General features: G+C 55.6%; 1 long non-coding RNA gene across 1 annotated transcript; it reads left to right on the plus strand.

Moving 5' to 3' along the window:
- The first annotated feature begins 84 nt into the window (after window positions 1–84).
- Window positions 85–3,280, plus strand: LOC119258424 (uncharacterized). Its single transcript, XR_005128255.2, has 4 exons — window positions 85–118; window positions 857–920; window positions 2,549–2,628; window positions 3,139–3,280. It is a non-coding gene; the product is annotated as an uncharacterized LOC119258424 (long non-coding RNA).
- The last annotated feature ends 9,272 nt before the right edge of the window (window positions 3,281–12,552 follow it).

A 12,552-nucleotide genomic window follows, 5' to 3' on the forward strand; every position in this document is an offset into this window, starting at 1 on the left:
TTAAGGGGTTGCTGTGCCTGCTGCACCCCAAGCAGCTGCCACCACCTGAAAGCGTAATCTCTTTTTCTCTGGTAGCACCAAGATCATCCTCGGTCCTAACCCTGCACTCACAAGGCAGGTGAGTCTCTTTCTTTCTTCCATTTCTTGCCCTGAAGCCTCCATGCCCACCAGTATGGTAGGAGCCCCTCCCAGTGAAGAAAGGCTGAGAGGTGAAAAGACACAAAACAAAAGGGCTGAATAAAAACAGGCACCGGGAAATGCTTTAAAATTATCACCCCTGTCAGATGCAGTCGTGGAGCTGGTTTTCCTTGCATCAAATCCCTGAGTTTAGAGGTCCTAAGGATTATCTGCCCAGGTCAGAGATTTCTTCCATAGCATGTGATCAGACCAGGACTGCTGTGCATACAGTTGCACGGGTTGTGCACTGTTCAAGCGACCCACATATGCTATATTGGGGAAAGAGTTGATTGAAGTTTTCCCCAGTCTGTCCAAATAGGCTGGGGCAGGCCTGACAAAGACCTTTGAATCACCCTGGTCACAGGAGACTTGCTACCTCTTGAGACAATTCCTGCCCCATTATCAGGCTGTTCTCAGTATCGGAGAGCAACTCCTTGGACTGACCCAAAGTTCAGGTGCTGTGAAGCTCTGGCCCAGCCAATTAACATAGTCATTGCAACCTGAGGTGAGGGTGACTCTTTCAGGTCCCTCAACTTTTTCTAGTCCCTTCACAAATGTCCCTTCACATTGGCTCCCTTGCCCTTTCAAAGAGGAGCTCCCAGGACTACCCCTGAACATTAGGGGTCCCCCATTCCTGTGAACAGAAGTGACCTTCCTGTCCCTCTTTCATCTGTTTCAGGAAACACATCTAGAGGCCCTTGTCTCAGAGCTTCTGCAGGGCAAGTTTTGTCCTCACTACAATGGTGAGCACATGTTCTTCTCCTCTGCCCACACAGCAGCAGCTGGTTTCCACCTTGTCCCCAGGGTGGGTTAAGAATTACCCAAGGCAAAGCAGAAAGAGGCAGGCTGGAGACTGAAGTCTGGGGTGTGGTGGATGAGGAGTGCAGGGAAAGTGCCCTGTCTGCAGTCCTGTCCTCCCCACCAGCAGCAAGTGGTGAGAGAAGCTCAGAAGTAGGGCAAGAGCCTGGGAAAGGCTTCTGCTGGGGTAGTGGAAAGTAGAAAGTGAGAACAGGCAGGGACCTCACAGATGGTGGAGCTCGCAGTTCAGGGCTCCAAAGCCTGCAGGGGCCAGGAGGTAACCTGCCCTAAGGAGCCGCCCAAGGGGGCCTAAAACCTCCAGGTGCTGAACAAAGTGGGCTTCACACACTCAGCTCAATCAAATGTTGCACAGGGCAGCTATTTTTTATGTTTGAGAGATGTCAGAAAGCTGAATTTCTTTGAGCTATCACCCCCCTCTAAGCATGAAAAACAAATGCAAATGTATCCAAACTACTGCTGTCTTAGTTTGGGCTCCCCCAGAAGCAGAAATTGAAATAAAGGAGTACAGTCATTTCTCGGGAGGTGGTCCTGGAAAGCCAGAGAAGAGTGGGCAGGGAGTTCCATGGAGCCTAGTCAGGATCCTCTGCTCCACAGAACTCACTGGCTCCCTTGCCTTGCACCTCACCTGACAGCTGGGGATACACACCACCAGGGGATGTTAGTCACACTAGAGTCCTGTCCAAATCTCACTTACTAGGAACAAAAGAGTCAAAGCTGCTGTAGAAATCCAGGAAAGCTACCTGGAAGAAGTGGCTTGAGGGTGAGAGAACTGGCAGGGTAGAGATTCATAAAAGCCTAGTCAGTGCAGAGGAGAGAACAGGAAGGCCCAGGCCAGGTCCTCAAGGTCAATCTCAGAAACTCCATTTGCCAAAAACTAAGGGGCCACAATTAATTCATTGAAACTCAGCTTGCAAAATGACCAATTCTCCAAGTTAACCACATTGATCAGTTTACCAAATGCTTGCATTAAGACTCTTTTTCATATATTTGATCACTGAGTATATTTCTTCTTCAATATATTTAATGACTATTTCCTTATGAGTACACCTTTCTGGTGCTCTAAGGTTAACTTTTCAGTTCATATCAATTTCCTTCTAATCCTTGCCTGAGACATTTTCTGGTCTGCAAACATTTTAGTGTTTTTAGGCACAGATAGCATTTTCAAAAAAACAAAATTACAAGAATAAAATTCATTAAGAGATTCATAAGAAGCCTTCAGCAAGCTGAACACTCAAAATGCTGCTAAGAGATCTGTCTTCATAAAAGTGTGTTCCTACTTACTGAATATCTGTAAGATAGATTTTTAATTGATAGGTGAAACAGACAGGTGGAGACCTGGCTTTCTGGAGTGGAGTGGCTTGATGGGGGATGAGATGGTGCCCCCTGAGGAAGGGATGGGAAGAAGAGGGCACACCCAGTCCCTTCTCTGTTCTGGGCAGTGGAACAGTCAAAGGTCAGGGTCAGTTGGCCTGGCCCCAAACTGCTTCCCAGCCCTACACCACAGACTCCTTTGCCCACAGGGCTCTGAACTCCTCCCCAACCTCTCTTGCAGAGCTACTCAGAGAACAAGACCTCCCACTGCCCAATATCAAAGGCATCTCTTTCAACAAGGCCCAAATGGAGTTCTCCAAGGTAAATGCTGGGGAAAGGAGCTTTCAGAAAAGGCTCAGGGACACTTGCCCATGGTGGCAGAACCAGATGCCAACTGGGATTCATCTGATGTCAAAGGCTGAACACTTACCCACCCACCACACTAAAACTCCACACACTGTGTCCAAATCCCAGAACAGGGGCTATTGCCTGTGGTACCTGCCATCTGTGAACCCCCAGAGGGTGGGAGCCAGGGCAGATCCCATTCTGGCTGAATACCAGGGAGGGAAGATGTGGCCACAAACAAAACAAGCAGAGGAATCAGGAGAATTTGCTGCCTTCTTGGCCCTCTTACCGACCCTCAGTGGGATGAGCCTAAGAAGAGGCTGTTAGGAGTTGGTGGATGGGGCAGAACTTAGAGATGCCATTGATTGCTTCGTTTCCTGCCTTTGAAAGATTCCCATTCTGGGAAGGGATCTCCCCCAAATCAGAGAGAAAGAATCAGACAGAACCTCTCTGTTTCTCTGTGTGCCTCCCTGCTTCTATCCACAGGAGTCCATGCTGCTGACTGTCCCAGAGGAATAGCTGGTTCTTCCCAAGGCGGCCTCTCCCCTCAGCGACAAGCCTCCAGATGCTTGAGAGCCCACGCGTGGCCACAGACATGGTGAAAAACCCACTTTAATAAAATATTTTAAAAATTGGAAAAAAAAACACTTTAAATAAACATGACTCTTGATTGAGAGGAGTCTGGACTCAAGTTTGCTAAGGGGCTCCGAGAGGGGGCAGGGCTGCTTGAAATGTTTAAAGGAACAATTCCCTTAGTTCTCGCTTTCCTGTGCACCCTCTGACAAGATTCTTTATGCAGAACTAGAGTCTCAGGAGAGGGAGCCTCCTCAGAAAATGGAGAAAGGGCTGGAGCTTCAAAAGCCAAGTTCCAGCAGGGTTGGTGCAGAGAAAGAACATGGCAAATGTATCCGCACCAGCACACGCACGCACACACACACACACACACACACACACGTGCGCACACAAGATTCCCTGCTTGAAAAGGAGAAAGAAGATGGCAAAACAGAGGGGCCCCATGAACCCAGAGATATTTGGGAGGGCCTCAGTGCCGAGGAAAGAGGGTAAAGGCAGCAGCCAGATCTCCAAGCTGGGAGCGGGTCCAGCTGGGTGGCTATGGGGCAGCCCCACCTCAGACGGTCCTGGTCCCAGAAGGTGTGGTCAGCCCCATGGTGACTTTTCAAGTGCTGAGATCAGTGCTAACAAGGACGAGAACCAAAGCCCTCCCCACCAACGTCCCAGCCCCACGAGACCCAGGAGAGCAGGACAACAAGCAGTGAAAGGCTGGGCACCAGAGGGCTTTGCAGTCAGAAATATAAATCACTCCCTGGTTGCCAAGGGTAGAGATCGCAAAGAAACCAGATGTTTCTTCCCACAACTGGGCACTTGCCAAAACTCACAGCAAGTCAGAACTGGCCCCCCAAAAGACAAGTGAACAGAAACTGAATTCTGAAGAATCCCTAGGTCAGGCAGGATGGAGTGTTAAAGTCACTGTCTTGGAGGGACAAGCAGTAGGCACTGGGTGGCCCGGGTGGCCCCTGGAGCTGAAGTGGTTGTCAGGGAGGCCCTTCTGGAGACCAGTTCTCCACACGCAGCCTGAATCACAGAAGACTTCTCGTGGACCAGCTGTGAGTTCGCTATCTTGTAGTAGGGGTTGAGCCCAGAGTGAATCATGCTGTAGATTCTTTATTTGACTCCCTAACCCATTTTACAATGCCCAGCCTTGAAGGAAAAAAGTTCCCAACAGGCAGCCCCCAGAGAGACCTTTGAGCTAGCGGGCAGGACCACGCTGGCCTTGGGGTATGCACCACATACAGATGTTAAGGTGGAGGCCAGACACAGGTTCCCAGAGGAGACCTGAATCCTTAGCCCAAACCCTGATTTCCCACCTGTGTGTGAGTGCGTGGCAGGCACAGGGTAGACACACTGTATCACTAAACCACAGGAATGGGTTCTGAGAAATGCTGTGTTAGGTGAACTTGTCATTGAACATTGGAGTATCTGTACACTTACAAGACCAGGTGATCTGGCCCACCCCACACAGGGCTGCCTGGTCTGGCCCACCCCACACCCGGGCTGGCTGGTCCAGCCCACCCAACACCCAGGCTGGCTGGCGTAGACTATAGGGCGGTCATCAGATATGTGCCCATCACTGACTAAGTGTCGTGTAAGCAATACATGACTGTGCTGAATACAAAAAGGTGGAATAGAGAGACATCCCCGGGGCCTTGAAGAAAGCTGGGCCAGCCTTGGCTTGCCTCTGGGCAGGAATGATATGGCCAGGAGAAAACCGTCCCATCATCCGTGGATGCCCTGCTAGGACTTTAACAGGACATCTCACGTTTGCCTGCTGGCGAGCACATCTGCGATCCCGTCAGATCCTCAGAAAACGCCCAGGGGTGCCCGATGCAGTGTCCCATCACCTCTATTTCCAGGGGCGTCTACAGAAGAGTCAACTATTTCCTTTTCAAAAAGCATGCTCCCTTGTAGCCAATGGACGACAGAGTAGCAGAGACACTCAGAAGGAAAGCAGCAAAAATAAAGTGCCATCACCACTTGCGCCTCTGAGAAGGAATGAAAACTCCTTTTGGCACAGACACACTCGACTTTCCTTCCCCAGGGAGACCACAGGCCCACTAGAGAGAGACCTCTGTGGGGCAATTGGGTGGAAAAGACAGAGATCTGCAACGTGTCTTGAAGCAAACACTGAGCCTTTTTGTGACGCTGACACGTGAGTGTCCAGGTATGTGCATGTTTGTCGTGGAATGAGTCAAGGAAGGTCTGTGCTCCCACTGAGAACAAAAACTTCAAAGTGATGCTAAAGTGTGTCTTACACGTGCCTTCACACGATGAGAATACTGTAAACTGTCGTTTTTTTTTTTTTTTCAGGAAGGAATCATAGCTAAAAACCCATATTTTCTTCTTGCAAACAAGGTGTAAATAAGGAAAGTCTAGGCACATGGTATAAAATCTGACGGAATGGTCCAGGAAACACTGAAAATACCTGATACCACACTGATTAAAGGAGGAAGAGGATGGGGAGGAGAAAAGGAAAAAGAGAAAGCGGAGGAGTGGAAGTGAGGGAAGGGAAGAGAGAAGGGAGGAAAAGGAAAATGAAGGAATAACCACTTGGGAAGCAGGTGACGCCAAACTGAATCATTCATCCCGTGTGATTCTAATGCCTCCCTGTGAGAAGTATAATTGTTCCGACGTATGGATGAGGAAACTAAGGTGCAGAAAGGTAACACCCCAAGTCGCACCCCAGTGGGTGCTGCACCAGGATCCACAACCGGATGCGACCCACACCGAAGGCCTTGCAGAGGCCTGGAGAAACTGATTCTTCCCCTTGGATAAATCACATTCCACTGAACATTTCAAGGCAGATACGACCCTGAGAAGCAGAAATTAAGGCAGATTTTACAGGCCATGTAAGAGTGTCAGGGACACCGTTTCTCTGCAGGGGACCCGGGTGAGGCCTGTGACTGGCAGTTGCGAGTGGAGACACCGAGAGAGGAAGGAAGGACTGAGGGCTACACGTGATCGTCGAGGTCCTGGAGTCGACGCCGAACCAAGAACACACACAGAAGCACAAAGGAGTCCTGGGGTGTGCGTCACTAAAGAACACTGTGAAGGTCAGTTCCTGAAGGTTGTCACCAGAACACCCAAGCTCAGCGCCTCTATTGAGACATCTTCAAGGCCATTAAGGGCTGGCGCCGGCCCAGATTCCTATGTGCCTAATCCACATCCAGCCTTGAAGAGTCTTCAAAGGGCCCTAACCGTCCAGAGTCAGCAGGTCAAATCACTTAAGGTTTGGGAACAAGCAGGCCTTTGTGCCCAGTGGAATAGAAGATCTGGGAGAAAGCTTCACGTGGATCCTGGATTAGTGCAATTCAGTGGCTGGCTCCCTCCTGAGCTTGGAGGAGAGAGACAAAGAGGCGGGAGCCAAGAGGCCCATCAGTGGTCGTATCAGGACATGTCCCTTCCTGCCCTCTGCCATAGGGCTATGGCTCGTGACCAGAGAATCACCGGAGGCACCCAAGTCCAGACTGCACCCACCCAGGTGTCACCTATTTTGCTCAAAAGATGACTCCCACTGCATCAGATGTCCAAGAAAAATAAGACCAGGACAGTTGGGTTTTGTCTTCTACTTATTGCCATGTGTGACACCCTCGGTTCTGGCCTCTGAGGAAAGATCTGACCTTTCAGTAATGCCTAAGGGGGTTCCTTAGTTGAGGTTCACACATGAGGACTGCCTTGGGGCTGGGGGCCTGCAGCCAACCCGCTGGGCCTGCTGGGAGGCAGGGACCTGCCCAACTCTCATGCTGCTGAGGGGGCACAGAAGCAGCCACAGCCATCCCCATCCCCGAAATCACCTCCCCGTCCACTCTGTTGCATCTGGTACCTGGGAAGATGACACAGGGCACAATCACAACAGGGAAAACGTCAGAAAAGTTCTAGTGGCAGGAACCTAATGGATGTGGCCTTCTCTGAAACAGGGGGAACCTGGGGCCCAGAGAGTAATCCGCCCCAAGTGGGGGTCCCGATCAAATCATGGGCACAGACCCAAATGACATTTTCTAAAGAAGACAGTCGGAGGTTCTACAGGCACAAGAAAGTTGTAGATCACCTGTTGTAGGGAAACACAAATCAGACCCACAAGGGGCAACTACCTCACCCATGAGACTGGCCCCTCTGGAAAGAGTGGCAGCAGCCACATCTGGAGGATGTGTGGAAAGAGCCCTCAGCCACCATCGCTGGGAGTGCAGTTTGGTGCAGCCCCTCTGGAAGTGGGGCTGGAAGTGGTAGAGCGTCTTCAGAACTTTAGAAGGGGAGCGCCATATGACCCAGCAATACCTCTGCTGGGTATTTACCCCAGGAATATGAAACTCGAACACGAGAACGCTCTCCTGTGTTCACAGCAGCTCCTCCACAATTGCCTAGTGAGCAACCAGACCAAGTGCCGTGGAGACAGGAGGTGGCAGATCAGAACTGCAGTTGTGCCCTCCGCGGAATACCACTCAGCCGTTACCCAACATGCGGGAGGACCCCAGAGGCCTCATAATCCCTTGAGTGGATTATGAGAAGTCGAAGTCAGGAATTGAAAGGCAGTTACGGGGATATAAATAACAGAAAGACACACACTGGCAGAGCACAGCCAAACAAGGGGTAGACTTCATGAAAAATGCACTAGTTACCGAAGGGGGCCACGGGGACCCGGGGTGGGGGAGGGCGGGAGAGGGCACGGCCTGGGGTGAGCTGAGGGCCAGTGCAGCACGCGTACACGTTGAGGAGTGAAGTCGAGAGCCCAAAGTTATAGGGACATGTAAACCGCTGCCAAAGTTGATGGAGAGGAGAATAAGGAGGCGCGGAGACGGGCCGTCCCTGAACGTGCATCTCCCTGAGCCACGAATGTCACAGCCGTCAGCAGGTGCTGATCTTGGAAGTCAGCCGGTGTGACACGGCCCTTATCAGCACACTTGGCTGTGTCTGTCACGTCTGACGACTTTCCCGACAGACCCGGGCCTATAAAAACGGGCTGCGACGTTCCCCTGACAGTCCGAGCAAGGGCAGGAGGAGAGGCAGCTACCGGAAGGCCTGCCGTCCACCCCGACCCATCGCTCTCGGACCAGGTAAGCCCGGGCTGCCGCAGATTCACCAGAGAAAAGCTGGGGACTCTGAGGCAGGAGCCAGCCTAGGACAGGGCCAAGGAGCCATGGCCTCTGGGACGCTGCCCGTCGCCCCTGCTGACAGTGGCGCTTTCCTGCTGCAAGTCCCCCCACACCCAGGTGTCCATGATCGCAGGCGTGGGATGGCTTTCAGGAAGGGGTCCTGACCAGATTCTTCCTCCGTCCGACTCCAGCCAAGTCTACCCATGGGGCCAAGTCTACCCGCACACTCGCAGGCACAGAGGTTTAGGGTTTTTTCCCTCGCGGGACATTTGCGTGTCTCCAGAGCCAAGAGATTTCAATTTCTCACAGAGGGGGCCGGATGGGAAAGGTGGAACCGGGGCTGACATTCTTCTCCCCTGAAGCCTAACGTGCTCAGCGTGAAGGGTAGTCCCGGGCTGCCCACGGTGTCCTCTGCTACGCGGCTGCCACAGCAGCTCTTCTTAAGGCGTTGGTGCCGCAGCCACTTGCATCAGCAAACCTCCCCGCCCCCACAGCACCCAAGAGCTCGCACCCTCGTATGACACCCCCGTGGGGAACTTGGGGTCCCACGAAGTCCTCCTTTGCAGATATCAGCCGCCAAGATGCTGATCCTCTGGACCACGGTCGTCACCATGGCCGTCCTGGCAGGGGCCCAGGTGCTGCCTGTGGCCCCGGCATTGCCGGAAATACCCCCTCTTCCCTTGGATATCAAACTGAGCAGCCTACCCTCCCTGCCAGCCCCAAGTGTCCCCCTAAGTCGGCCAGCTCCCACAGACCAGACAAACCAGATGAACACAAAACAGGGCGCGAAGGCCTCAAAGGGCAAGTGTTCGTCGGTGGCCAGCATCTACATCGCTGACACCAACCTCGTGGCAGGTGAGTCAGCAGGGTCTCAGCTGCCCAGCTCTGCCCTTCCGCCTGCATGTGGGCCCACGGGCTGCTTTTGCCTCGGGCCTAGGGCCTCTCGCAAGACCAGGCAGGGCAGTCCCCTTGGGGCTTGGGAAGAGAGCCCCAGTGCGCGGGACCCGTTGCTGGCCTTTCAGGTACTGGGGTGCTGGAGTGGGCCTGGGAATGTGGGTCTCTCGTGGGCTCCAGCACCTGCTTGTGCTCGGAACACCCACTGGGCGGGACCGGGGGAAGCAACCCGGGGCAGGGAGCGCGTGCATCCAGCCACCTGGCTGCTGCCCTGCCTTTGGCGTGACTCTCATCCACCTGACACTGTGCCAGGGGCTCTCGCCGCGTCTCACGTGAGGTGCCGCAGCTCATGTCAGCTCCCCCAGGTGCTTCAAGCACTTCCAACCTGCTGGTGCTCATTCCCTCGACCCCAGCGGCAGCTTCTCTGGCGCCAGCCCCGACACACAGGGGCCCAGATGGGGCCAGGCCAAGAGGACCCTGCCTGCTTCAGGTCACTCAGCCGGCAGGGGCCTGAGCCTCAGCTGTGTGGGGCTCTTCCTGCGCTAGGGGGCTCCAAAGCTCAACCGGTGCTTTTCTTCTCCGGCCACATCCCTTCAGAGTTCAGAGTGACACGCTCAAGTCCACATGGGCCTCGGGCAGGGGCAGTGACCATTGCCTCTGATCAGGAGCCGCGTGGGCTTCTGGGGACTGGCGACCCCGGGGGCGGGCAGCAGCAGGGATGGCCCGATGTACAGACAGAGCCCTCCAGCCGTGGTTCAAAGGGGCTGACTCTCTGGCTGGGAAGTTTCCCTGCCTCCCGCAGCCGGGCGGTTCCCAGTAGCAACGTTTCCCTGGCACCCTTTCCAGGACTAAACGAAACGTTGCCCGAGAAGATCCAGAAGATCCTGACGTGTTCAGAACTCGACCTGGGTGGTCTGCTCGGCGGCGTCATCGCCTCGGTGACCGGCACTGACCTTGGCTCTCTGCTGGGTGGTGCTGGCGGCGGCCTGACCGGCTCTCTGCTGGGTGGTGGCGGCAGCGGCGGCCTGACCGGCTCTCTCCTGGGTGGCGGCAAAGGCGGTGGCCTGACCGGCTCTCTCCTGGGTGGCGGCAAAGGCGGTGGCCTGACCAGCTCTCTCCTGGGCGGTGGTGGCAGCGGCGGCCTGACCGCCTCTCTCCTGGGTGGCGGCAAAGGCGGTGGCCTGACCGGCTCTCTCCTGGGCGGTGGTGGCAGCGGCGGCCTGACCGCCTCTCTCCTGGGTGGCGGCAAAGGTGGCCCGACCAGCTCTCTCCTGGGCGGTGGCGGCAGCGGCGGCCTGACCGCCAATCTCCTGAGTGGCGGCGCCGCTGGCGGCCTGGCCGGCTCTGCGCTGAGCGGCGGCCTGAAGATCCCTGATGTCGCTTCGGCAGTTGCAGGCAACGTGGCACCCATCTCAGTAGACAGGGCGATCGGAGGTGGACTCCAAGATATCCCTGCTGCAAACGGTCTTCTCCAGAGCCTTACTGCAAATACACCCCTTGACGTCCCTGCTGCCATCCTGTCCCGCGATGTCCCCGTGGCCAGAGAACTCCTCGATGCCACCGCCCGTGCTCAGAGCAACATCGCCTCCCTGCCCGCAGTCCAGGCCGGTGCTAAGGCCATCGACAGCATCAAAGACTCCGCCCTGGGCACCGCCAAGAATGCCGCTGGCGCTGTGGCTGGTGTCTCCGGCTTAACCTCCGGCTTAACCTCGGGCTTAACCGACTCACTCGACTTGAAAGCGTTGCTCTTGGCGTAAGCGCCCCTTCACCCTGACATCTGGCACAGGAAGGAGGCTGCTGCCGGGCCACGCTCAAGCTCAGTCCCCAACAGTCCCGGGGAGAGAGACGGCCCCGTGTTCCCCGAGCAAATTTCTCGCTCTGGGCTGAACTGAGGGTGGACGGCCCGGCCAGGGTTTCTGGAGCCTTAAGAACTGGCTGTGGAAGGGGCCTGGGTGGCCCCAGGGGCGGGTGTCTTGGTAGAAAGCTGACAGGCTGCTTCCCCTCTGTTTCTGCGGCTGCCCGGGCTGGTGCCATGAGGCGGGACTCACCTTGATGCTCTCACTTTGCAGATTAAAGGCTGGAAGTGTTCGTGTGGACAACTTGAACATCAGCACGACAGACGGTGAGATCCAGGCCCTGGCCTCATTTGACATGGACGTCACCGCAGACGGGTGAGCCTGTTTTCCCGCCGCTGCACTGGGAGGGCCTAAACCGGGCACTTTGGACACAGTGGACCAAGGTCAGGAAGGGGCAACGCAGAGGGAGACTGTACCCTGGAGGATGGGGCCGAGGGGCCCCTCGCCTCCATCCCACCGGGCCAATCAGGAGACAGACCATGGAGCCACATGCTCAGGTAGCAGAAGCACAGCCAGGAGCCCAGAGGTCCGTGCGAACTCTCTCCGGTTGTGTGGGCAGGGCCCTGAGGAGAGGAGCCGCGAGGCTGCCTCTCGCGCTGACATCCACGTCGACGTCACGGGAGACGGACCTTCCCTCCAGATGATCCCGACGAGATTCCACCCGCTCTGGACAAACACTGTCCCGGGCAGCTGGGGGAGACGGAGCTACATACGGGCCTCAGGAAGCTGCAGTTTCGACATGTACCCCCCACCCACACAGCTGCTTGGCTCCCCGTTAGTGCATAAACCCCACTCTAGCCCGATGCTGTGCCTGTGGCACAGAGGAGGACCCCAGGCGGTCCTCGACCTCGGGAGCACGATCATTCGGGGAGGAGCAGTGGAGCAGTGTCAGCCTGGGGCGCGTGGGCAGCGCGAGAGGAGGGGCAGGGATGACCTCTCCCACTGACGGCAACACATGGTGTGTCACTGAGCGCTCCAGGCAAACACACCCTGAACTGAGGCGCGGTGAGCTCCGTCAGGAGAATGGTCCCGTCTCTGGGCAGGAGCACATATCACGCTGGCAAAGCCACTTCCACGGCCTGCTCCAGGGCACACGACCACACAAGGGCAGCGGCAGGCCGGGCACCCAGCACATGGCCACGGAGCCCGGGTCTGGGCCCCGCCAGCGTTCTCCGGTGCAGTCCGCCACGCCACGTCCCTTCTCGCAGACATCGATTTCTGGTTAACAGGCTGTGGTGAACACGCGCTGGGTCCGCTTGTTTGAACCCCTGTTTACGGTTCTTTGAGGGTAGGTCCTAAGGAGTGGGGCTGCTGGACCATCTGTACATTCTACCTTTAACTTTGTGAGGAGCACCCACCCAGGCTGTTCTCCACGGACCTTGAATGGGTTTTTCGTTCCCGCCAGCAATGCGGAGAGGGCCCGCTTCCCCGCAGGCCGCCCGACGGTCGCAAGGGTTATTTGCGGGGAGCACACGTGTTTGGTA

This window comes from Talpa occidentalis, unplaced genomic scaffold (genome assembly GCF_014898055.3).
Source record: "Talpa occidentalis isolate TD23 unplaced genomic scaffold, MPIMG_talOcc4v2.1 talOcc4.402, whole genome shotgun sequence".
Lineage (NCBI taxonomy): Eukaryota > Metazoa > Chordata > Mammalia > Eulipotyphla > Talpidae > Talpa > Talpa occidentalis.